Source organism: Haemorhous mexicanus, chromosome 5 (assembly GCF_027477595.1).
Source record: "Haemorhous mexicanus isolate bHaeMex1 chromosome 5, bHaeMex1.pri, whole genome shotgun sequence".
In the NCBI taxonomy this organism is placed as follows: domain Eukaryota; kingdom Metazoa; phylum Chordata; class Aves; order Passeriformes; family Fringillidae; genus Haemorhous; species Haemorhous mexicanus.
This window is the reverse complement of record NC_082345.1, coordinates 76,360,875-76,386,253: the sequence shown is the minus strand read 5'-3', so window position 1 is coordinate 76,386,253 and position 25,379 is coordinate 76,360,875. Positions and strand designations below refer to the sequence as shown.

Genomic DNA, 25,379 nt, shown 5'->3' with positions numbered 1-25,379 from the left:
GTTCCCATTACTTAGGTTTATTTCTATGGTTTTATACATGTTTTTATATACTGATTAGATATTTCGGGTTAAGATTTTTACTTCTGTAACACTTACATGATTTCTAATTAAACCCCTGCCTTTACCCAAATAAAAGCCAAAAAGAACCCCTTTCCTTTAAAATGTATTTCATTATTTTTTATTTTATTTTTCATATTTATACTCGTATATATCTTAATGTATGGTGTCATTTGTGTTCTATATTACACCTCTTCCTATTATTTATATATATTTCTAGCTTATATTTCTATATCTGTATTTTCATATCTTCTTTCTATATTTCGATATTTAGAAATATCAAACAATAATATCTATATTCATATTATTTAAAACAAAAACCCTGCCTCACACCAAATAAAAAGAAAAAACGACCTTTCTTTTAAATTATATTAACATATTTTATAGTAATATTTTTCGTATTTATTTTCCCATTTATATTTATAATTTCAATTGCCCTATAATGTTATTGATATTCTAGATTACATCTCTTCACATTACTTACACATATTTATATTTAGGTTTACATTTAGAGTTTAATTATAGTTACATATCTTTATATAATATATTTCTATATTTCGATTTACATTTCTATAATACTTGCCTTGTTTAAAATAAAGCCCCTGTCTCTAACCAAATAAAAACCAAAGACACCCCTTCGGTTAAACCGTATTTAAAAGTTTAAAAATAATTTCATTTTTCATCATTATATTCACATGTACATTTCTATTTTTTACTATATTTATAGATTATCTAGTATAGAGAATGCCTTGAAGAACAGACCTGTCTTTATACTATATATTTATATTACTTATATTTAGTTATATTAAATATTTATAGGTATCAGTAGATATATTATAGATTTGTATAGTTGGATTTATAGTTTTATATTATTTATATTTCTACTATTTATAAAAGAACCCAGCCTATAACCGAATAAAAACAAAAAAAAAATCCCCAATTTCTTTTAAACTATAGTGAATATTTTTATATTTACAATCTCTACTTATATATATTTGTGTATATATATTAGACTCTATTTTCCATATATTATAGTATGTCACAATAACATACATTATATGATAGTTTTATATATTTATCTGTTTTCCATGTTTATGTTTACAGTTATAGTTTTAGATTTCCTTTCAAATTTATTTTTATTTCTCTTTTGACCTGTCTAGCAAACCATATCAACTCACTCACCTGACACGTCAGAACCAGAGAAATCCCGCGCCTCGGTCAGCGCCGGCGCGCAGGGCACGCTCGTCCCATCGCAGCACATCCAAACAAAACCTATTTCTGCTACTAACAAAGAACAAAGGCCCCACTACACTTCACCCCATTAAAAACTCACAGAAACCCAACTGGAAATAAATTTTAAAACCCCTCTATAACTAGCCCAAACCCCCCCATCCATTCCAATCCTAAACTTCCTCCCAAACCAGTAGCTCAGAAACCCAAAAAACTCAAACACACATTGAAAATGAAATAACTGCTAATAAAAACAAAAACCCATGAAAAAATAAATCAAACCGACTCACTGAACTCAAAACTGTGCAACTGACCCTAAACATTACTACAAAAAGCCCCCAAAGCTCCACCTTTATGCTAACTCACAAATAAGAACAAATCATCTATAAAAATTATCTTAAAAATTAAAAAAAAACTCATTAAAAGCATACAAATAAAAAATCTAAACTATTAAAATACTAAAAATACCACTACCCGAATTTTAAAAAATGTTGCCTATAAAAACCCACCATAAAAATGCCCCTGTCCCCAAAGATAAAACTAAACAAAACCCATCACACCAGAAATAAATCGGAACTTGGGAAAGCTAAAACCGTAACACTCAAGAAGTACACCATATCCCTTCTCGTACACCAGCTACAAACAGCATAAAACAATACAATCAATTCTTAAAAACCACCTTTAAACCACGACCTTTTTAAGAAAACTTTCAACAATTTTAAAACGGCTTTTAACAAAAGCCATCTAATAAATTAACACCCAAAACTCCAGCAGCCGAGCTAGCCCTACCAAATCTCTCTGTTTATACATCCAATAAACAAAACCAAAATCCCAACAATATCCCAAGTCTATTCAAGAAACCTACTGAAATTAATCCTACTCAAATACAAACCAACCCATCCATAAAGTTAGCCTCACTCAAAAAGAAAACAATGACAGAGAGTTAAGAATACCAAGAAATAAAGCAACACACCATACACCACCAACGAATATAATATTCAAGGAAAAAAAAACACTTTTTTTTTTTTTTTTTTTAAACTAACTTCTTTTATTAGCTAGAACAAAGGATTTTGCCAGGACTGTAACAACAACTTCTTCTCCTCCTTCCTCTTCTTCTGAAACGTCCCATCTCATTCCCAAATTCCTTACAACTTTTGAGTTTCAATCCAAGCAAAAAGCAAAACTCGTGCACGTGTGCGTCGGATGCTCCTGCCAGGTTCTCCATTGCACCCCACATCTTCTTACACGTTCAGTCTTCGTGCTGTCCTGCCGGGATGAGTTTCAGAGAAGGATTGGCACATGTGAAGAGAGGATTTCCCCTCCCTCCCTCCCTCCCTCCCCCCCCAGAGCCGGTTTCCTTAGCACATTTCAATAAATTCCAAGCCTGCAATGATGCACACTCGTCCCAAGGCTCACAGCAAGCACGCAGGAGCTCAGGCTTACTTGCTTCCATGGCTCTGTGCCTGAGATAGCTGAGGAAATTTCCCGTGACCCTCTGTTGCAATAAACTGGAATGCAAACTCGGCTCCATCTCAGAGCCTCAGTGGGAGGCAGGAGCACATCTGGCTGACCCACAAAAATCCTTTCTTGGGCGGCGGCACCGCGCTGGAAAGGGGAAACACGTGCTAGTGAACAGCAGCTCAGAAACCATTCTTGTCCAATGTTACCTGCTCTACTTGGCAGCTCACTAACACCAGTCTAATTTTATCACTGCAGGGAGAATTCTGCAGGAAAGTGTCTGATGAGCAGCGACAAGGGCTTCACTCCCTGCTACGCAGCCTGCAACACCCTTGAGAGAGCAGAGCAGCAAAATCACCAAACTCTTCTTGCCGTGGGGCAGGGTGGAAGATCACTGTGGGAGGCACATAAAAAGAGGGGAAATGCTCTATAAATGCACAGACATTTGATTTCAGAAGCCCAGAGATAAGGATGTTCTCTAGGAAGCCAGACGTGACGTGATATTTCTAAGATTTTCTTCTTCATTGAAGGAAATCTATGTGTATATATACACACTTAGAAATGATTGCGTGAGGTTTTTTTTTTTTTTTCTTTTGAAGCTCCAAGAATGATTTCCCATCTTGAGTCACTCAGGAAGAAATGGCCCCTGTGACTCAGGACAGAAGGGCTGCCTGCTCTTTTGATCATGACAGCTTTTGGGTGTACCCGGGAAGCAGGAGCAGCAGCCAGAGCTGAGGCTCAGCAGAGGCTGACCCCGGCCAGCCCCTTCCTCACTTCCCTGTGTCACAACCCTTCCAGGCAGAAGGACGCAAAGCAGGTTACGATTTCTCTCCTAGATATGTTTTTCGAAAATAATACTTCCAGGGGTGATCACAATGGGGGCACAGAAAAACACAAAGAATGAAAAGTACCGTGTTTGGTGTTTTATCAAACGGTGTGTCTTCCCTACCATGTCCGGAAGCTGGATCGATGCACCAAACTTTTCACTGCACCCTTGTCCTTGCTTCTGCGCCATCTTCACCAGCTGCTCTTGGGAAGTGCTTGTATTGCCCTGGAAAGGTGATCACCCTGCACGAAACTGGAGGCTGAGCTTTCGGCCTCTGGAGGAGGGAGCTGCGCCGTGGATCCCGTCCCGATGGCGCTGCAGACGCCGACACCCGCGGGAGGACTGGGGGGACTCCGAGCTCCACCTCTCTCTGCCCAGGCCCTGGGGAAGATGGGGGAGCTATTCTCCAGAAGCATCGCCCCTGCAATCATCACCTCCATCAACATTCTGAGAGCGCTTTTGGTTTTAACGAAGAGCAACCCTGATTTGCCATTTGCAGATCACAATGGGAATGAACCTGGAAGACAAAACACAAGATCAATTCACAGCTGGACGTTCAAATCTTTTTCTCCAAAACCCAATCAACGTGCAGCTTTTCCCTTAAGCTGAAGTACGGACCAAAGTCATAGAATCGTTCAGGTCAGAAAGGACCTTCAGGCAGCGAAGATGAGCATTTAGGTGTGGCATGAAGCTTGGGGAGCACTGAAGAAGCTGTAAAAGTCAACTGATATTCTTTGGAAATTAAAAACAAAACGAAGTCATTAACTAACAAGGAATCCTCTGCGGAAACGACACACGGGACGGCCTGCGGGGGAGATGCCCGAAAGCCAAAGCTGCGCTTCAGTGGCATCTAAGGTGGGAATTTTGCAGAGTGCCTGTACACAAGTTTGTTTTCACTGGGATCAGTGAGCAGTGGCCACCGCAGAGCAGGAGGTGCTGTGGCTCAGAAGACCTGGCTGTGAAAAGTACAGGTTATTGTCCCCAAGCACATGCCAGCGGTCTGGAAAAGGGTGATCCGGCTTGACACTGCCGGTGTGCTTGCTAAAGGGGGGGAGCGGCTCAGTCCTCGTCACTCACCTGATGCTCCCAGTCGGGGCGCAGTCGAACGGCACCACTGGGCCGGGCTTCACCTCCCTGGCTATTTTCTGTGCAGGGAACTGCAATGCCATTGCAACTTTTCTGTTCTCGCATCATTCTTCTAGAAAAAAAAAAACAATACGTTGAAGGGGAAACTGCCTTGTCACCGTCCCAAAATCCTTTATCGCTTGTGGTAACCCACGGCACACTCCCTGCCCGTGTTATCTTCACCCTAACTCTGTTTACAAGTGCCGTGAATAAACCCAAATCCAACTGAGGAAGCTCCTCTTTGCTCACATTTCAATACAAGGCTGGAACGATCACCTTGCAAAGAACTTTCCTCTACCGGTGCTAGATGCAAAAGAAAAAAAGCCAACCCAGGAATGCCTGCCACACCGGAGTACACAAAGCTGCTGCTGCTGCTTCCAATAGCTTAGGCTAAAGGCTTCTCTGTTCTTCTTTTGCCCTTCTCACGGGAAGGACTGGCTTTGACTGTCTTTGAACTAGCTACAGATACGAAAGATTTAGTAAACAAGTATTCTTTATCCCATTTCTCTTAAGAGTGTTTCCTGACAGATGTCTTCTTCCTCCTGAGGTTTAGACCACTGTTTGATCTTTTTTTCTTTTCCCCCCGCTTTTTTCCCCCCCTTTATTCCCTGAAGCATTTCACACCATGATGGGCAAAGGCCCAGCAGGAATTAGACTGAACACTGGACACGGAGACAAAAGAAAAGGCTGGAAGTTACTCTTGTTCTCCAGGCTGGCACTGCCAGCTCCTGAGGGCTCAGTCAGGACAGTCAACATTTCTGAGAGTACCTGTACACAGGCGTGTGCAGACCTTGGGTCCTGCTGCGGCTCGCAGCTGCAGGCTCAGACACGCACGCCGAGCTCCTGGATCCTCCACGACAGAGCCGCCTCTCCCTGCTGATCCCGTGCTGTGCCTGCGGGGCAGGGAGGGAAGGAGAGGCACGCAGGGTAGCACAGTGGCAGTGCACAAGCTGCCAGGCCTCACCCATCGGACCTGCACCGAAGAGGAAATCTCACTTTTCAAAACTCTCCATCGTGCCATACAAAACACTGAATCCTTCCCAGTCTGGAAGGGACAGCCTGGCATGATGCCCCTCAGGTCACATCTTACATAAAGGGTTCTTCTTCTCCTGCACAATGCTCTATAGTCTACTTTTACTTTTTATCTTTCTATAGATATAAAAATACCTACAGAAACTATCGATATTCACCAAGCGACCTTCGATCGTAACAGCCAGGCCTCCGCATGACTGCGCTTAACTCCTGCTCAGCTCAGGGCATCTCCCTGTTCCTCAGGCTCCAGAAACCACTGAAACTCCCCTGTTTTCCCCGGGGGGCTGCCTGCTGGCAGCCGCCCTCCTCTCTCCAACGCGGTCACCTGCCAGGCTGTAATATTGACATTGGTGTGACTATCGAGTCATTGGAGACTCATCCACGCTTAAATCAAATAAACCCCCTACTTTTAAGTACTAAATTCCCTACCAAAGCACGCGTTTTACTGACGCCTACACGGGCATACCGGGCAGCTTATTTTCATTCGGAAAAATAAAATAAGCTTCCCCAGTACAAAAGCCCCCTCCAGCAGCAGAGGATGCACCCTGAGTACCTCGGCGAAGAGAGGCCACCACGCCAGTGCCCGTCAGCGGCCCCCCAAAACCCGCCCGCCCGCCCGCGGCGCTGCCGAGCCCACAGCCCGCCAGCCCCGCACCGGAACCACCGCGGAAAGCCCCGACGGGCCGGCGCCGCCACGGGGGCGCCGTGCGGGCAGCGCAGCGAACGGACCGCGAGCCTCGACTGCGCCCCCCCTTCGTGCCGCCATCTTGGGAAGGTCACCCGGCTCCCGGCCGAGCCTCTCCCGAGTCCCGGGACGGCGGCGGCTGCGGGTCCCCGGCAGAGAGAGGCGTCCGTGCCATTGCCTGTCGGCGCCCGCCCGCCACCCGCCCGCCAGCGGCGCCACTGACCCAGGGCCCGTGTGCCCGGCGCTGCATACCTCACGGAAAATCCCGCCGGGCCGGCGGGCAGGCAGTCTGGTATACAGACCGCGGTGCTCCTTTTTTCCGCCCTTTTGGCCGCCATCTTGGGAAGGTCAAGCGCGTCCCGGCCGAGCCGCCCCCCAGGGCGCGATCGCGCGCGGGCCTCGGCACGGACGCGTCCCGGCCGCTGCCCGTCCGGGGGGCGGTACCGCGCTCGGCTGCGGGCGGGGAAGGCGGGCAAAAAGCCGGCTGCCATCCCCCAGAAAATCCTCTGAAATAAACGCCGAAAACCTGCCTCTTACCCAACAGGAACGAAACAAGCGCCCTTTCTTTAAAACCATATCTAAATCCATTTTAGATTTAAATGTTTCATGTTTACATTCACATGCATCTTTACACCGGACATTGATGCGTTAGGTAATTTGTATAATATATTACATCTACTCCTATGGTTTGTATTTATTTATGTTTTGCGTTTTTATACATATCTGTCTATATCGATGGTATATTTCTTTCTTTAGATTTCTATTTATATAATACTTCTATTATTCAAAATAAAAACCCTGTCTCTAACAAAATAAATACAACCCCCCCTTATTTTAAACGCCATTGAAGTATTTTTATTTCTACTTCCTATAATTATATTCACATATGATTCTTTCGTTTCTTTTGATGCATTATAATAGTGATTACATATAAGATATATAAAATTCTAAAAAAGTATTTAAATTATTATTTCTATTATGTATCATATCTACTGCTACAACTAATTTTTTCTTATATTTTTAAATTTTATATATATCTGTATGTATTTATGATCTATTTCTATCCTTAGATTGCCACCTTTATATTATTTGTATCTAAAATTTTTACAATCAAAACTCTGCCTATTGACAAAAAAAAACCCGCTTTACTATTTAAAAATATTTTTATATTTATAATTTTCATATTTATATTTATAATTTGTTATATAGTATACGGTAACACATTGATGTACTCTACTTATATATATCCAATACACATTTCCTATAATATATTATCATAAGATATATACAGTATTACTTGTATTATGTATTGTATCGATTTTTATTATTCTGTATTTATAATTATCTTATATTGTTATATATGTCTGCATATATTTGTCATCCATTTCTATATTTATATTTTGATTGGGGCTTTGTTTCTATTTATAATCTAGATCTTTAGATATCTATAAACATATGTAATACTCTGTATTAAAAATTATAATAGCTTATTGTAATATATAATGATTCATGTTACATGTTTCACTTTTATATATTCGGTCTATATTTAAATTTTAAGGGGTTTTATTCCCATTTTTATACATCTATTTGTTTTGTTTCATTATCGTTATAGTTATAATTTTACATTTAAAATCCAATTCCTAAATAATAGGACAAAACAAACAGCATCAAATTCCCACCAATATCCTCCAAAAGCATCCAGATACCTCCACCAGCCAACCGACGGCCAGCAAAAAGCCACACAACGCTCTTTGCCGTAACAATTCTCATCACATCAGAAAAATGCAACGAATATAAAAGAAAACCCAATAGAAACGCACACAGCAAATCACCAAAACTACGAGGAAAAATTCAAACCACCTTACTAAACTCCAAGCAGTGCCAATGACCCTGAACTTTACTAAAAAAAAAAAAAAAAAAAGAAAAAAAGAAAAAAAAATTCTACCTCTACACTAAGTCAAAGAATAACCAATACTCTGTAAAAATAACTTTAAAAACCGAACTAATTAACGAAATAGAAAAAAATCTCAACCACTACAAAATAAGAAAATAACTACCCAAATAAAAAAACTACTTAAAAAGACCCACCCTATAAATACCCATGTTCCAAAAAAAAAACCCCTGATAAACACCAACCAAATATACCAAAGGCCAAAAAAAAAAAAAAAAAGCACCACCAAAAAAACCCAACCAAAAACCCAACCGAAAACTTAAATTTAAATAAACTTAAATTTACAACAACAACAAAAAAATCCTAACTGAATCAACCCATAGTGCCTCAATCTATCAAAATAAAACGCCGCCTAGAAATGAACACAAAGCCTAAAAAGAAACGGAACCATAAACAATATCTCCCAAACGATCCGTCACAATAAAACATACGCTACAATCGAACAAACCAAATAAATGAAAGCCCTGTAAGACGATAAACACAAACGCAATTATCAATATCTTTAAAACCCCGCCGCTATTAACTACCTGACGCTACCTCAAGCCCACCAGAACAAACGCTACACACTCACGCTACTAAAAGCCACCACAACAGAATTAAACGCCTAACCTCTACTTCACGCTACGACCCATAAAAACCATCGCACACCTTTAAAAACCATCGCACACCCCGGCAAAAAAAAATATATCCGACAACAAAACTCCATTCAAAACAAACCTTTATCATCACCACCTGAACCGAGATCCACAGCAGTCAGGAAAAACACCCTATCCCTTAGCATCCAGCAACTGCAAAGAGAACGAACCGATGCAATCGATTCCCAAAACCCGCCTCGAAACCACGACGTCCAAGAACTTTCAGCAATCGAAGCCCGCGCTGCCGGCACGGACGGAGCGCGGCTGCCGGCAGGACAGCGGCTCCTCCGGCGCGCAGGGGCGGCGCCGCCCCGGAGCCCCCCGCCCGCTCCCCCGGCCCGGCGGGGCCGGCACCGGGCCCAGGGGGCCCCGGCGGCGCCCGAGCCCCGCGCCCGGAGCGGGCAGAGCGGCCGGCACCGGCCGGGCCAGCGCAGGGCCCGGGCCGCCTCTCCCGCCCGCCGGCCCGGCACAGCCCCGCTCGGCTCCGGCACGGCTCGCACCGGCGCTGCCGCGGCAGCCCCGCCGCGCCAAATTCCCCGTCCGCCTCAGCGAGCGCCCGGGCGGTGCCGGGAGGGCTCCCGAGCGGGAACGTTCGGGGCCGGGCCACGGGCAGAAGAAGCGCCCTCGAATGCTGCGGCGCGGCCCGATCGCAAGCCTGCGAACGCTGCGAGAGCTGGAGGTGCCCGCAATTGTACCCCGAAACTGACGCCGCGGGCGGGGCTCACCTCGCTTCAACAAGGGCGAATAAATGTGTTCTCCCCTTCAGTTTCATCCCCTGTCATAACAGAAAATAAGGGGTTCTCCTCAAATGAAAGCCTTCAACTGATGGCAAAGAGGGATTTGGACCTCAATTCGAACCCTCGAGAAGGAGGGACAACAGGGCTGCCCCCTCAATTTAAACCTTAGGATGATGAAAATGGGGTGGCTGCCTTCAAATCAAACTCACAATACGACAACGATATTTTTCCAATTCCCCTTAAAACAGAATGCGGGGATTCCCTGTCGCCCCTGTGATACCCCTAACAGCCTGGAAAAGGCAGGTTTTCCTTCAATCAACACCCTTAAAACCGCAAGTGAAGGGGGATCCCCCCCGATTCAAACACAGACAATAATAGAAGAGTAGCTGCTTCCCTCTCCTTAATTTCTTTTGTCCTCATAAGCTCCATTTTTGTTCCTGGGGAACCGGGGAGGGACTGGCAAGATGAAATTGAGAAGGGAAAGGACAAAAGTCCCCGCTCCGAGTCCACACGGGCTCACCTGTTCGGCTGCCGCTTCCCGGCACAAAGCTTTGTCCCTCGGCACCTCCTTTAAGCAACGCTCCGCGTATCCAAGCGCGCATCCTGGTGTTCCCCCAGAGCCCGGGAGAAGCTCTCACCGTCCTTCCACGAGACAGCCCCGGGAGCCCCGCTACTCAGCAGCAGCACCATGCAAAAGGGAGCTGAGGCAAACCCTCCCCCTAAAACAGACCCCGGCAGGAGCCGGCCCCTCCTCATCGTCACACTCACACCTGGGGCTGCTCCGAGCCCTCAATCATCGTCACACTCACACCTGGCGCTGGTGCCACTCTCCAACAGCGCCTCTCGGTGACCAGCGCAGAGCCCGCTTCTCACAGACCCAGAGCAAACAGAAATCTGCTACGGGTGTTGGCTTTTCTCATTCCGTCTGGTTCCACAACTAAAACGCGTTCGTGCGCTGATGGCATTGAGAGAAAGCTTTCCAGGGGAGAGAACGGTCATTCAGGTAGCACACTTTGATACACCTTCAGAAAAAGCAGAATCAGCGCCAACTCCTAAGACCCCTGCTGAGGAACCCAGCCCTCCTTGGGACACCCAATGCACCTCGAAAAAGGAGGGGAGAAGTTCTTGTGCTGAACTCGGCACGGTTCGTCTAAACTCGGTCCTATTCGGTTCTTCGGCTCCACTCGGCTATTTCCGTCCACCCTCGGCTATTTTCGGTTCTTCGGCTGCACTCGGCTATTTTCGTCCACCCTCGGCTATTTTCGGTTCTTCGGCTCCACTCGGCTATTTTCGTCCACACTCGGCTATTTTCGGTTCTTCGGCTCCACTCGGCTATTGTCGGCTAACCTCGGGGGGCTGCAGTACCGCGCTCTGCCCACCAGGCGGCTAAAAAGCAAAAAAAAGTCAACAAAGAACAACCCAAGCCTTTCTTTTAAACAATATTTAAATATATTTTATTTTCAAATTTTTCATGTTTATACCCAAATTTCGATTTAGAATGTATATTGATGCCTAATGTTGATTTCTATATTTATAATTTTCTATTGATATATACATTTATATTCTATATTTAATCGATTCCTATTACTTAGATTTATTAATATATTTTACATATTGATTATATATTTCTGGTTAAGATTTTATAATTCTGTAACAATCATATGATTTCAAATAAAACCCCTGCCTCTACCCAAATAAAAGGCAAAAATAACCCCTTTCTTTTAAACTTTATTTAATTTTTTTTAAATTACATTTTTCATATTTATACTCCCATGTACAGTTTAAATGTGTATTCATGTATAGTGTCATTTGTGTTCTATATTACATCTCTTCCTATTATATTTATTTCTATTTTATATTTCTCTATCTATATATTTATATCCTGATTATATATTTCTATATTTAGAAATAGACAAAAATAATATCTATATTCATATTATTTAAAACAAAACCCCTGCCTCTAACCCAATAAAAACGAAAAAAAAAAAAACCACCAACCCTTTGTTGTAAAAAATATTTGAATTTTTTTTTTTAGATTTATAGTCCTTTCTATTTAAAATGTATATTGATGTATAACGTTTATTTGTACATTTATGTTTATCGTTTTCTATCTGTATATAAATTTATATTCTATATTACATACATTCCTATTGTTTATATTTATTTATATATTTTTATACATATGTTTTTATCTTGATTATATATGTCTGGTTAAGTTTTTTACTTCTGTAACACTTCTATTATTTAAAAAAATAAACCTGCCTCGAACCAAATAAAAGCCGAGAAGAACCACTTTTTTTTAACTGTATTTAATTTTTTTTTTACTTATGGTTTTTATATTTAGACTCACATTTACATTTCAAATGTATATTAATGTATATATTAATTATTTCTGCTCTCTATTACTTCTCTTCCTATTATTTCTATTGATTTATACTTTATATCTACATTTATATCCTGATTATATAGTTCTATATTTAGAAATAGAAAACAATAATATCTATATTCATATTATTTAAAATAAAAGCCCTGCCTCTAACCAAATAAAAACGAAAAGAACCCTTTCTTTTAACCTATATTTACATATCTTTATATTTACATTTTTCATATTTATATACACATTCATACGAATGAATTATTTTGCCGCCTAATATTATTTATATTCTAAATGACACCTCTTCATATTACTTACATATATTCATATTTAAATTTAAATTTATCGTTTAGTTATAGGTGTATATCTTGATACATTTATTTTGTCTTTCTCTATTTAGATATAGAAAATATTTCTAAAATATTTACATTATTTAAAATAAAACCCTTGCCTCTAACCAAATGAAAACCAGAAACACCCCTTTATTTACAACCTATTTAAAGATTTAAAAATAATTTTGTTCTGCCTAATTATATTTACATGTCCATTTATAATTTTTATTCGTTATATTTATAGATGTAATATATAGTCTAGAGAAAACCTTTTAATCTATCAGATATAGTATTTTTATAATAGGTATTTCTATAAGTTTAATTTATTTATATTAGATATTTACAGGTATCGGTATATATAGTATATATTTGTATAGTCTGATTTATATTTTTATATTATTTATATTTATAATCCTTTTCAAAAACTCTAGCCTATAACCTAATAAAAACCAAAAAAGCCCCAATTTTTTTTAAACGACATTTAAATATTTTTCTGTTTACGATCCCTATTTCTATCTCTTTGTACAGATCTCTATCCCTCTAGCGCCCTTTGTGCGGTCGCTTCCAACGCCTGGGGATGGGCAGGGCGCTGGCTCGGGGGGGCTGCAGTACCGCTCTCTGTCCACAAGGCGGCAGACTTACCGGGAGGGGCGCGCTTCGATTTTCCCGCCCTTTATGCCGCCACCTTGAGAAGGTCAAGCGAGTCCGCGACATCCGCGACACTCCACTCCCAACATGGCGGCCAAACGAGGACCCCCCCCAACCGTGAGGCGTTTACGCAGATGCCTGTAAGAAACACGCCAAATTACAACCGTCCGCGACTCACCTGAGCTCACAGCCCGCGTCCGAGGCACTTGATACGCCACAAAAAATCCCGCCGTGGCCGCGCAGGCGTCAGGGTGCTGTGCAGGCAGTCCGGTTAGACGGACCGCGGGGCCTTCTTTTTCACCGCCATCTTGAGAAGGTCAGAGAAAGTCCGCGACATTCGCGACACGCCACTCTCAACATGGCGGCCGCGAGAAGCCCCAGCAGCAGAGAGAGGCGTTTACGCAGATGCCTGTCAGAAACCCGCCGAAAAGCGCCCGCCCACCGCGCCGCTGAGCCGACAGCCCGCCTCCGGGACACATGAAACGCCACAGAAAATCCTGCCGGGGCCGCCCTGGCGCCGGGGTGCCGTGCAGGCAGTTCGGTTAGACGGACCGCGGGGCCTTCTTTTTCCCGCCCTTTTGGCCGCCACCTTGAGAAGGTCAAGCGGCTCCGCGACACCCGCCGCACGCCACTCCCAACATGGCGGCAGCGGGGACGCCTGCCCGTGCCGGGCTGCAGTACCGCGCTCTGCCCACAAGGCGGCAGCACCGCCGCGCGCCCCAGCCGGGGGCAGCCGCGCGCCTTGGGGCTGCGGCCAGGGAAGGCGGCGAGAGAGAACAGGGGCGGCCCCCGCCGAAAACTCCTCTGAAAGAAATGCCAAAAAATAAGCCGGAAGAAATTAAACCCTGCCTCTCACCCAATAAGAAACAAAAAGAAAAACACAAAACAAAAAAACCCCCAAAAACCAGCCCAAACCCGAACATTCCTTTAAAACAGTATCTATTTTACTTTTTATATTTTTTCATATTTATATTCACATTTATATCTATCATGTATATATTGGTGTATCATGTAATTTAACAATTTATACTTACAAATTTCTATTTAGATAGAAATTGAATTTCTAGATTTCATCTGTTCCCATTACTTAGGTTTATTTCTATGGTTTTATACATGTTTTTATATACTGATTAGATATTTCGGGTTAAGATTTTTACTTCTGTAACACTTACATGATTTCTAATTAAACCCCTGCCTTTACCCAAATAAAAGCCAAAAAGAACCCCTTTCCTTTAAAATGTATTTCATTATTTTTTATTTTATTTTTCATATTTATACTCGTATATATCTTAATGTATGGTGTCATTTGTGTTCTATATTACACCTCTTCCTATTATTTATATATATTTCTAGCTTATATTTCTATATCTGTATTTTCATATCTTCTTTCTATATTTCGATATTTAGAAATATCAAACAATAATATCTATATTCATATTATTTAAAACAAAAACCCTGCCTCACACCAAATAAAAAGAAAAAACGACCTTTCTTTTAAATTATATTAACATATTTTATAGTAATATTTTTCGTATTTATTTTCCCATTTATATTTATAATTTCAATTGCCCTATAATGTTATTGATATTCTAGATTACATCTCTTCACATTACTTACACATATTTATATTTAGGTTTACATTTAGAGTTTAATTATAGTTACATATCTTTATATATTTATAATATATTTCTATATTTCGATTTACATTTCTATAATACTTGCCTTGTTTAAAATAAAGCCCCTGTCTCTAACCAAATAAAAACCAAAGACACCCCTTCGGTTAAACCGTATTTAAAAGTTTAAAAATAATTTCATTTTTCATCATTATATTCACATGTACATTTCTATTTTTTACTATATTTATAGATTATCTAGTATAGAGAATGCCTTGAAGAACAGACCTGTCTTTATACTATATATTTATATTACTTATATTTAGTTATATTAAATATTTATAGGTATCAGTAGATATATTATAGATTTGTATAGTTGGATTTATAGTTTTATATTATTTATATTTCTACTATTTATAAAAGAACCCAGCCTATAACCTAATAAAAACAAAACAAAAAAAATCCCCAATTTCTTTTAAACTATAGTGAATATTTTTATATTTACAATCTCTACTTATATATATTTGTGTATATATATTAGACTCTATTTTCCATATATTATAGTATGTCACAATAACATACATTATATGATAGTTTTATATATTTATCTGTTTTCCATGTTTATGTTTACAGTTATAGTTTTAGATTTCCTTTCAAATTTATTTTTATTTCTCTTTTGACCTGTCTAGCAAACCATATCAACTCACTCACCTGACACGTCAGAACCACAGAAATCCCGCGCCTCGGTCAGCGCCGGCGCGCAGGGCACGCTCGTCCCATCGCAGCACATCCAAACAAAACCTATTTCTGCTACTAACAAAGAACAAAGGCCCCACTACACTTCACCCCATTAAAAACTCACAGAAACCCAACTGGAAATAAATTTTAAAACCCCTCTATAACTAGCCCAAACCCCCCCATCCATTCCAATCCTAAACTTCCTCCCAAACCAGTAGCTCAGAAACCCAAAAAACTCAAACACACATTGAAAATGAAATAACTGCTAATAAAAACAAAAACCCATGAAAAAATAAATCAAACCGACTCACTGAACTCAAAACTGTGCAACTGACCCTAAACATTACTACAAAAAGCCCCCAAAGCTCCACCTTTATGCTAACTCACAAATAAGAACAAATCATCTATAAAAATTATCTTAAAAATTAAAAAAAAACTCATTAAAAGCATACAAATAAAAAATCTAAACTATTAAAATACTAAAAATACCACTACCCGAATTTTAAAAAATGTTGCCTATAAAAACCCACCATAAAAATGCCCCTGTCCCCAAAGATAAAACTAAACAAAACCCATCACACCAGAAATAAATCGGAACTTGGGAAAGCTAAAACCGTAACACTCAAGAAGTACACCATATCCCTTCTCGTACACCAGCTACAAACAGCATAAAACAATACAATCAATTCTTAAAAACCACCTTTAAACCACGACCTTTTTAAGAAAACTTTCAACAATTTTAAAACGGCTTTTAACAAAAGCCATCTAATAAATTAACACCCAAAACTCCAGCAGCCGAGCTAGCCCTACCAAATCTCTCTGTTTATACATCCAATAAACAAAACCAAAATCCCAACAATATCCCAAGTCTATTAAAGAAACCTACTGAAATTAATCCTACTCAAATACAAACCAACCCATCCATAAAGTTAGCCTCACTCAAAAAGAAAACAATGACAGAGAGTTAATAATACCAAGAAATAAAGCAACACACCATACACCACCAAGGAATATAATATTCAAGGAAAAAAAAACACTTTTTTTTTTTTTTTAATTTTTTTTTTTTAACTAACTTCTTTTATTAGCTAGAACAAAGGATTTTGCCAGGACTGTAACACTGTAACAACAACTTCTTCTCCTCCTTCCTCTTCTTCTGAAACGTCCCATCTCATTCCCAAATTCCTTACAACTTTTGAGTTTCAATCCAAGCAAAAAGCAAAACTCGTGCACGTGTGCGTCGGATGCTCCTGCCAGGTTCTCCATTGCACCCCACATCTTCTTACACGTTCAGTCTTCGTGCTGTCCTGCCGGGGTGAGTTTCAGAGAAGGATTGGCACATGTGAAGAGAGGATTTCCCTCCCTCCCTCCCTCCCTCCCTCCCTCCCCAGAGCCGGTTTCCTTAGCCCATTTCAATAAATTCCAAGCCTGCAATGATGCACACTCGTCCCAAGGCTCACAGCAAGCACGCAGGAGCTCAGGCTTACTTGCTTCCAATGCTCTGTGCCTGAGATAGCTGAGGAAATTTCCCGTGACCCTCTGTTGCAATAAACTGGAATGCAAACTCGGCTCCATCTCAGAGCCTCAGTGGGAGGCAGGAGCACATCTGGCTGACCCACAAAAATCCTTTCTTGGGCGGCGGCACCGCGCTGGAAAGGGGAAACACGTGCTAGTGAACAGCAGCTCAGAAACCATTCTTGTCCAATGTTACCTGCTCTACTTGGCAGCTCACTAACACAAGTCTAATTTTATCACTGCAGGGAGAATTCTGTAGGAAAGTGATGAGCAGCGACAAGGGCTTCACTCCCTGCTATGCAGCCTGCAACACCCTTGAGAGAGCAGAGCAGCAAAATCACCAAACTCTTCTTGCCATGGGGCAGGGTAGAAGATCACTGTGGGAGGCATAAAAAGAGGGGAAATGCTCTATAAATGCACAGACATTTGATTTCAGAAGCCCAGAGATAAGGATTTTCTCTAGGAAGCCAGACGTGACATGATATTTCTAAGATTTTCTTCTTCATTGAAGGAAATGTATGTGTATATATACACACTTACAAATGATTGCGTGAGGTTTTTTTTTTTTTTCTTTTGAAGCTCCAAGAATGATTTCCCATCTTGAGTCACTCAGGAAGAAATGGCCCCCTGTGACTCAGGACAGAAGGGCTGCCTGCTCTTTTGATCATGACAGCTTTTGGGTGTACCCGGGAAGCAGGAGCAGCAGCCAGAGCTGAGGCTCAGCAGAGGCTGACCCCGGCCAGCCCCTTCCTCACTTCCCTGTGTCACAACCCTTCCAGGCAGAAGGACGCAAAGCAGGTTACGATTTCTCTCCTAGATATGTTTTTCGAAAATAATACTTCCAGGGGTGATCACAATGGGGGCACAGAAAAACACAAAGAATGAAAAGTACCGTGTTTGGTGTTTTAGCAAACGGTGTGTCTTCCCTACCATGTCCGGAAGCTGGATCGATGCACCAAACTTTTCACTGCACTCCTGTCATTGCCTCTGCGCCATCTTCACCAGCTGCTCTTGGGAAGTGCTTGTATTGCCTCGGAAAGGTGATCACCCTGCACGAAACTGGAGGCTGAGCCTTCGGCCTCTGGAGGAGGGAGCTGCGCCGTGGATCCCGTCCCGATGGCGCTGCAGACGCGGGTGGCCAGCACCCGCGGGAGGACTGGGGGGACTCCGAGCTCCACCTCTCTCTGCCCAGGCCCTGGGGAAGATGGGGGAGCTATTCTCCAGAAGCATCGCCCCTGCAATCATCACCTCCATCAACATTCTGAGAGCGCTTTTGGTTTTAACAAAGAGCAACCCTGATTTGCCACTTGCAGATCACAATGGGAATGAACCTGGAAGACAGATATTTAAAATTTAAGTTGCTTATTCTCATTTCTATACATCTGTTTTGTTGAAATATAGTTATAATTTTTCATTTAATTTCCAATTCCTAAATAAAATGACAAAACAAACAGCATCAAATTCCCACCACAAATTCAAAACACATCAGGATACCTCCACCAGTCAACCAGCTGCCAGCAAAAAACACCACAGTATGCTCTTGTCACTAACAATTCTCATCACATCACAAAAATAGAATGAAAAGAAAAGAAAACCCTAGAGAAACACACACAGCAAACCACAAAAACTACTAAAAAAAAAAAATTTACCAACTTACTAAACTTCAAAGGTTACCAATGACCCTGCACGCTACTAAAAAAAAAATAACCAAAACTCTACCTCTACACTAACTCAAAGAATTCAAAGAATAACCAATACTCTGTAAAAACAACTTAAAAAACCGAATTATTAACGATATAAAAGAAATCTCAACAGCTAAAAAATAAAAAAATATCTACCCTAATAAAAAATTACCTAAAATGATCCACCATACAAATACCCATGTACCAAAGAATAAAACAAATAAACAGCCAAATGCATCAAACAAAAAAACAACAAATAAAACGAACAGAAAAAAAAAATCCCCAAAACAAAATAAACTTAAATTTACAACAAAAAAATTATTCTTAACTGACTTCAGAACATCTGTCCAGTACATTTCCCCAGGAAACAAAACTCACCGGCCTAGCTTCCTGGTGTCAGTTTGCAGGAGGCACTTGGCCCTATCAAACCCCCCCGAGTTGGCGCTGGGGCCAGCTTGGTGCCGGGCAGGATCCTGCACAATGCCGAATTTCAGGAGCCATAAACCCGCTCTGGGCCACAGACCCCCGAACAGCAACGCCCGCCCTTTTCCCTGGCAAACAAACCTCACCCACCCAGGTTCCTGATGGCAGACTGCAGGAGCCAGCTGGAACTGTCAAACCAGCCCGAGGTGGCACTGGTGGCACCATGGATCTGGCAGGCATCCTGCGCAAAGTTGAATTCCAGCAGGCAGCCAGACGTTCCAGGCCACAGGCCCCTGAACAACTCTACAGGCCTTTTCCCTGGGAAACAAATCTAACCAGCCCAGGTTCCTGATGGCAGATTGCAGGAGCCACTCGGCACTGTCAAACCAGCCCAATTTGGCACTGGTGCCAGCTTGGATCTGAGAGATGTCCTGCGCAATGCGGAATTTTAGCAGTCGGCCGGCCATTTAGCCTTAGGCAGGTTCCGAGGAAAAGGCTGTGGTGGAAAGCATGGTATGAGCTTTGAGTTCCCCTTGGGATGCCTTCCGCAGCTGCCGTGTGCCTGCATCTCTGGGCTTTGTCGTTTTAAAGCCCTAACCCTAGCTGTAACCCTAACCCTGGGCAGTAAACACTGCTTTGGGCTAAGGCTAAGCCCTAAATGTCCTAAGAAAGGTTCAAGCATCCCCTCTATATCCTTTGAGGTTTTGGAAAATGCCTGAAAAAAACCTGCTCAGCCTCCAACAAGCCCCTCCTCTTGCTCTCCAACCCTGAGATGTCTTCCCTAACTTTATGCAGTGGATCTTGTTGTCATCTCAGGTTCTGTCATTGTCCTGGTATGAGAGTTGCTGCCGTGTCCCACCGGGAGGGTTCCGCTCTGGTCTCACTGCTAGGGTTGCTGTGTTGCGCTGCCGTTGGGGGAAAGGGCTGTTATTAGGGGGGCTGGTTAGACTGAGATTAGGGCTGGGCTGAGGGGTGGTGCAGCTGTACACTGTCTTGCCTCCTAAGATGTACCCTGCAGCGCGGATCTGCAACGGACTGCGCAGCCCTCAAGCCCTCTCCCTTTACCCCTCAGTCCCTCCTTCAGCCTCCTAGTCCTCAGGCCCTGTCACCCTCAAGCCCCCTCTCAGCTCCTGTGCATCACCCTTAACTCCTCTCCTTAGACTTTCAGTCCCCAGCTTCTCTATGTCACCCTTCAGCTGCCCCGGCCACCCTCAGCATCTCTGTGTCACCCACTGTCCCTTCTTCTCCCTGCTCCTCCCTCAGCTCCCAGCCTCTGCCATCCTCAAGCCAACACAGTGCCCCTAAACCTCTGTCACACCCCAAAACAAGACTAAAAAACCCCATCAATTCCCTAAAAATACACCCTCCTCTCCAAAGTGTCCTAAACATCCCAAAAAACATTAAAAAGCCACAGAAAACACTAAAAATACACTACTTTATAAAAAGCCCGAAAATGGCTTAAAAATATCCGAAAAAACTTTAAAAAATCCCTAAAGAGTCCTAAAAGAGTTCCAAGAATAAAAAAAAAAAAACATTTAAAACGCCCTGACTGGAAGCTAAAAGAAAGTCTAAAAAATACCCTCAAAATCCCTAAAAAGTCCCTAGCCGGAAAAAACTTGTCCATATAGCACCAATAGACCTGAAATTCCTTTAAAAACTTCTAAGTAATCCAAAAATAGGAACAAGAATACCCTAAAAAACACCCAAAAACACTATTAGTAAGACAGCCCTTAAAACACCCTGCATTACAACTCCCCAGGCCCCAGGACTTGTCCTATTATACCTACACCAGGCTGTGCAGCAGGGCAGAGCAGCTTCGGGCCCAATACCCAGACACCCGTGACACAGAACAAGACAAACGAGGGGACACAACAGGGAGAGAAAGCTCTCGGCGAGAAGAATGCCAGCCAGGGCCCAGAGAAGGCGGGACCAGATGACCTGGGTGAGAGCGACGGTGAGCCCGTCAGGCTCAGAGAATCCTGGAGGAACAAAGACGCTAACAGAAGGACTTATCGCAAGCGGGGCAAAGATGGGTGCCCCAGAATCCTACGGTCAGAATCTCCCCCTATCCTGCAATTTGTACAAGTCCTAACCAGCTAGAAGGGATCGTTGCCATGCACAGCTGTCGAGAACAGCTCAGAACAAGACCTGAATAGAACCATCCGGTCAGATGTCTTAAGAGAGATGCTACGTCCTTGCCTGTCCAGACTCCTGAGTCAAGGCTTTGAAGGAATATGCACTGGGCCGAGGAACACAGAGATCTCAGTGGCAAAGATGGACACCTGGGCTTCGGATAATCCTTTGTGGGGCACGAGGCAAAAGACACAGAAGGCACGACAGACACAGAAGGCACGACAGACAAGTGACACAAGTGACACGCACCGGGACTGCTCTGCCCTGAGCACCTCAGCACCGGGTAACTCTTCCCTTACGTGGCCTAAGGGGCCACCTCCTGCGCAACCCCGCCTCCAAAGCTGCCACTCCAAAGGCCCTCCCAGCACCTCGCTTTCGTCCCCCTCTCAGGGGGCTCGTAACCCTCCACTTATCTCTTGGACGTCCGGGGATGACAATCCGCCTCCGCTGCCAAGGAAGGCCGCCTCACCCGCTGGGAATTTGCCGCAGTCACCGGGCTCTGGTCTCTTGCTCAGCTACAATCAGCAACACCAAATATCACTGCACCCTCTTAGCTGCACAGCGGCCAAAGCCCACCAAGCCTGCTACTCACCCTTCTGCTAAGAACGCCCGGCTCCTCGGGCCGCACGCTACGGCCACGCTCGGAGGCCGCCGCCGTCATCGCGGGCTCTGCCTGGCTCAAGAGGAGACGAGGTGATTCGGCATTGCTGAATCTTCAGGGGAGTCAGGCTCCTCCTCCTTACTTCCCCAACTTACAGCAACTCCTCGGCCCTTCCTGAAGGCTCTCCAAGCGTCACCTTCAAATGGCAAAGGTCACGGCACCATCACAGAGCCCCGTACCGCTTAGCGAGTTCCCATGAGTGCAACGAACCGGGTCTGTCGGCCACTCGCTGATGGGGTCTCGGCGTGATACCCATGGACCGCCTGAAGCACACAAAGGAGAATGGAGGCTGAGAGATGCAGCAGAAATTGAGACCTGTGCAATAACCACTGCTTCCATCCAGGGCCCGCTGCTCACCCTGCCCGCTTACCTTGACTCCTCAGGTTTGGCTTTATGTCCTAAAAATAAAGGCAAAGAACAACGCTGTAAACACACAGTCACCATTAACGCCGCCCCTGCGAAGGGAAACGGTGCCTCACCTGCTCAGGGGAACCACTCACCCGCCACGGGGCGCTCCGCCACGGATTTCATCTGCCAGCACCTGAAAGAATGGGAGGACAGGGGTCAGAGGGCTGCAGGATGACTTAGGCCTTCCAGACATCTTGTGTCAATCGACAAATGCCATCTAGAGTCCAGCTACACCCTGCATTACAACTCCCCAGGCCCCAGGACTTGTCCTACGATACCTACACCAGGCTGTGCAGCAGGGCAGAGCAGCTTCGGGCCCAATACCCAGACACCCGTGACACAGAACAAGACAAACGAGGGGACACAACAGGGAGAGAAAGCTCTTGGCGAGAACAATGCCAGCCAGGGCCCAGAGAAGGCGGGACCAGATGACCTGGGTGAGAGCAACGGTGAGCCCGTCAGGCTCAGAGAATCCTGGAGGAACAAAGACGCTAACAGAAGGACTTATCGCAAGCGGGGCAAAGAAGGGCGCCCCAGAATCCTACGGTCAGAATCTCCCCCTATCCTGCAATTTGTACAAGTCCTAACCAGCTAGAAGGGATCGTTGCCATGCACAGCTGTCGAAAACAGCTCAGAACAAGACCTGAATAGAACCATCCGGTCAGATGTCTTAAGAGAGATGCTACGCCGTTGCCTGTCCAGCCTCCTGAGTCAAGGCTTTGAAGGAATATGCACTGGGCCAAGGAACACAGAGATCTCAGTGGCAAAGATGGACACCTGGGCTTCGGATAATCCTTTGTGGGGCACGAGGCAAAAGACACAGAAGGCACGACAGACACAGAAGGCACGACAGACAAGTGACACAAGTGACACGCACCGGGACTGCTCTGCCCTCAGCACCTCAGCACCGGGTAACTCTTCCCTTACGTGGCCTAAAGGGCCACCTCCTGCGCAACCCCGCCTCCAAAGCTGCCACTCCAAAGGCCCTCCCAGCACCTCGCTTTCGTCCCCCTCTCAGGGGGCTCGTAACCCTCCACTTATCTCTTGGACGTCCGGGGATGACAATCCGCCTCCGCTGCCAAGGAAGGCCGCCTCTCCCGCTGGGAATTTTCCGCAGTCACCGGGCTCTGGTCTCTTGCTCAGCTACAATCAGCAACACCAAATATCACTGCACCCTCTTAGCTGCACAGCGGCCAAAGCCCACCAAGCCTGCTACTCACCCTTCTGCTAAGAACGCCCGGCTCCTCGGGCCGCACGCTACGGCCACGCTCGGAGGCCGCCGCCGTCATCGCGGGCTCTGCCTGGCTCAAGAGGAGACAAGGTGATTTGGCATTGCTGAATCTTCAGGGCAGTCAGGCTCCTCCTCCTTACTTCCCCAACTTACAGCAACTCCTCGGCCCTTCCTGAAGGCTCTCCAGGCCTCACCTTCAAATGGCAAAGGTCACGGCACCATCACAGAGCCCCGTACCGCTTAGCGAGTTCCCACGAGAGCGACGAACCGGGTCTGTCGGCCACTCGCTGACGGGGTCTCGGCGTGATACCCATGGACCGCCTGAAGCACACAAAGGAGAACGGAGGCTGAGAGATGCAGCAGAAATTGAGACCTGCGCAATAACCACTGCTTCCATCCAGGGCCCGCTGCTCACCTTGCCCGCTTACCTTGACTCCTCAGCTTCGGCTTTATGTCCTAAAAATAAAGGCAAAGAACAACGCTGTAAACACACAGTCACCATTAACGCCGCCCCTGAGAAGGGAAACGGTGCCTCACCTGCTCAGGGGAACCACTCACCCGCCACGGGGCGCTCCGCCACGGATTTCATCTGCCAGCACCTGAAAGAATGGGAGGACAGGGGTCAGAGGGCTGCAGGATAACTTAGGCCTTCCAGACATCTTGTGTCAATCGACAAATGCCATCTAGAGTCCAGCTACACCCTGCATTACAACTCCCCAGGCCCCAGGACTCGTCCTATTATACCTACACCAGGCTGTGCAGCAGGGCAGAGCAGCTTCGGGCCCAATACCCAGACACCCGTGACACAGAACAAGACAAACGAGGGGACACAACAGGGAGAGAAAGCTCTCGGCGAGAAGAATGCCAGCCAGGGCCCAGAGAAGGCGGGACCAGATGACCTGGGTGAGAGCGACGGTGAGCCCGTCAGGCTCAGAGAATCCTGGAGGAACAAAGACGCTAACAGAAGGACTTATCGCAAGCGGGGCAAAGAAGGGCGCCCCAGAATCCTACGGTCAGAATCTCCCCCTATCCTGCAATTTGTACAAGTCCTAACCAGCTAGAAGGGATCGTTGCCATGCACAGCTGTCGAAAACAGCTCAGAACAAGACCTGAATAGAACCATCCGGTCAGATGTCTTAAGAGAGATGCTACGCCGTTGCCTGTCCAGCCTCCTGAGTCAAGGCTTTGAAGGAATATGCACTGGGCCAAGGAACACAGAGATCTCAGTGGCAAAGATGGACACCTGGGCTTCGGATAATCCTTTGTGGGGCACGAGGCAAAAGACACAGAAGGCACGACAGACACAGAAGGCACGACAGACAAGTGACACAAGTGACACGCACCGGGACTGCTCTGCCCTCAGCACCTCAGCACCGGGTAACTCTTCCCTTACGTGGCCTAAAGGGCCACCTCCTGCGCAACCCCGCCTCCAAAGCTGCCACTCCAAAGGCCCTCCCAGCACCTCGCTTTCGTCCCCCTCTCAGGGGGCTCGTAACCCTCCACTTATCTCTTGGACGTCCGGGGATGACAATCCGCCTCCGCTGCCAAGGAAGGCCGCCTCTCCCGCTGGGAATTTTCCGCAGTCACCGGGCTCTGGTCTCTTGCTCAGCTACAATCAGCAACACCAAATATCACTGCACCCTCTTAGCTGCACAGCGGCCAAAGCCCACCAAGCCTGCTACTCACCCTTCTGCTAAGAACGCCCGGCTCCTCGGGCCGCACGCTACGGCCACGCTCGGAGGCCGCCGCCGTCATCGCGGGCTCTGCCTGCCTCAAGAGGAGACGAGGTGATTTGGCATTGCTGAATCTTCAGGGGAGTCAGGCTCCTCCTCCTTACTTCCCCAACTTACAGCAACTCCTCGGCCCTTCCTGAAGGCTCTCCAAGCGT

At 44.9% G+C, this 25,379-nt stretch overlaps 2 long non-coding RNA genes across 2 annotated transcripts; both read right to left on the bottom strand.

Moving 5' to 3' along the window:
• Positions 1 to 2,326: 2,326 nt before the first annotated feature.
• LOC132328148 (uncharacterized) lies at positions 2,327 to 3,258 on the bottom strand. The gene is made up of 2 exons (XR_009486706.1): positions 2,731 to 3,258; positions 2,327 to 2,553 (listed from the first exon to the last, which is right to left on the bottom strand). It is a non-coding gene; the product is annotated as an uncharacterized LOC132328148 (long non-coding RNA).
• A 1,359-nt stretch (positions 3,259 to 4,617) lies between these two features.
• On the bottom strand, positions 4,618 to 10,517 carry LOC132328147 (uncharacterized). The gene is made up of 3 exons (XR_009486705.1): positions 10,257 to 10,517; positions 5,465 to 5,589; positions 4,618 to 4,769 (listed from the first exon to the last, which is right to left on the bottom strand). It is a non-coding gene; the product is annotated as an uncharacterized LOC132328147 (long non-coding RNA).
• Positions 10,518 to 25,379: the final 14,862 nt, after the last annotated feature.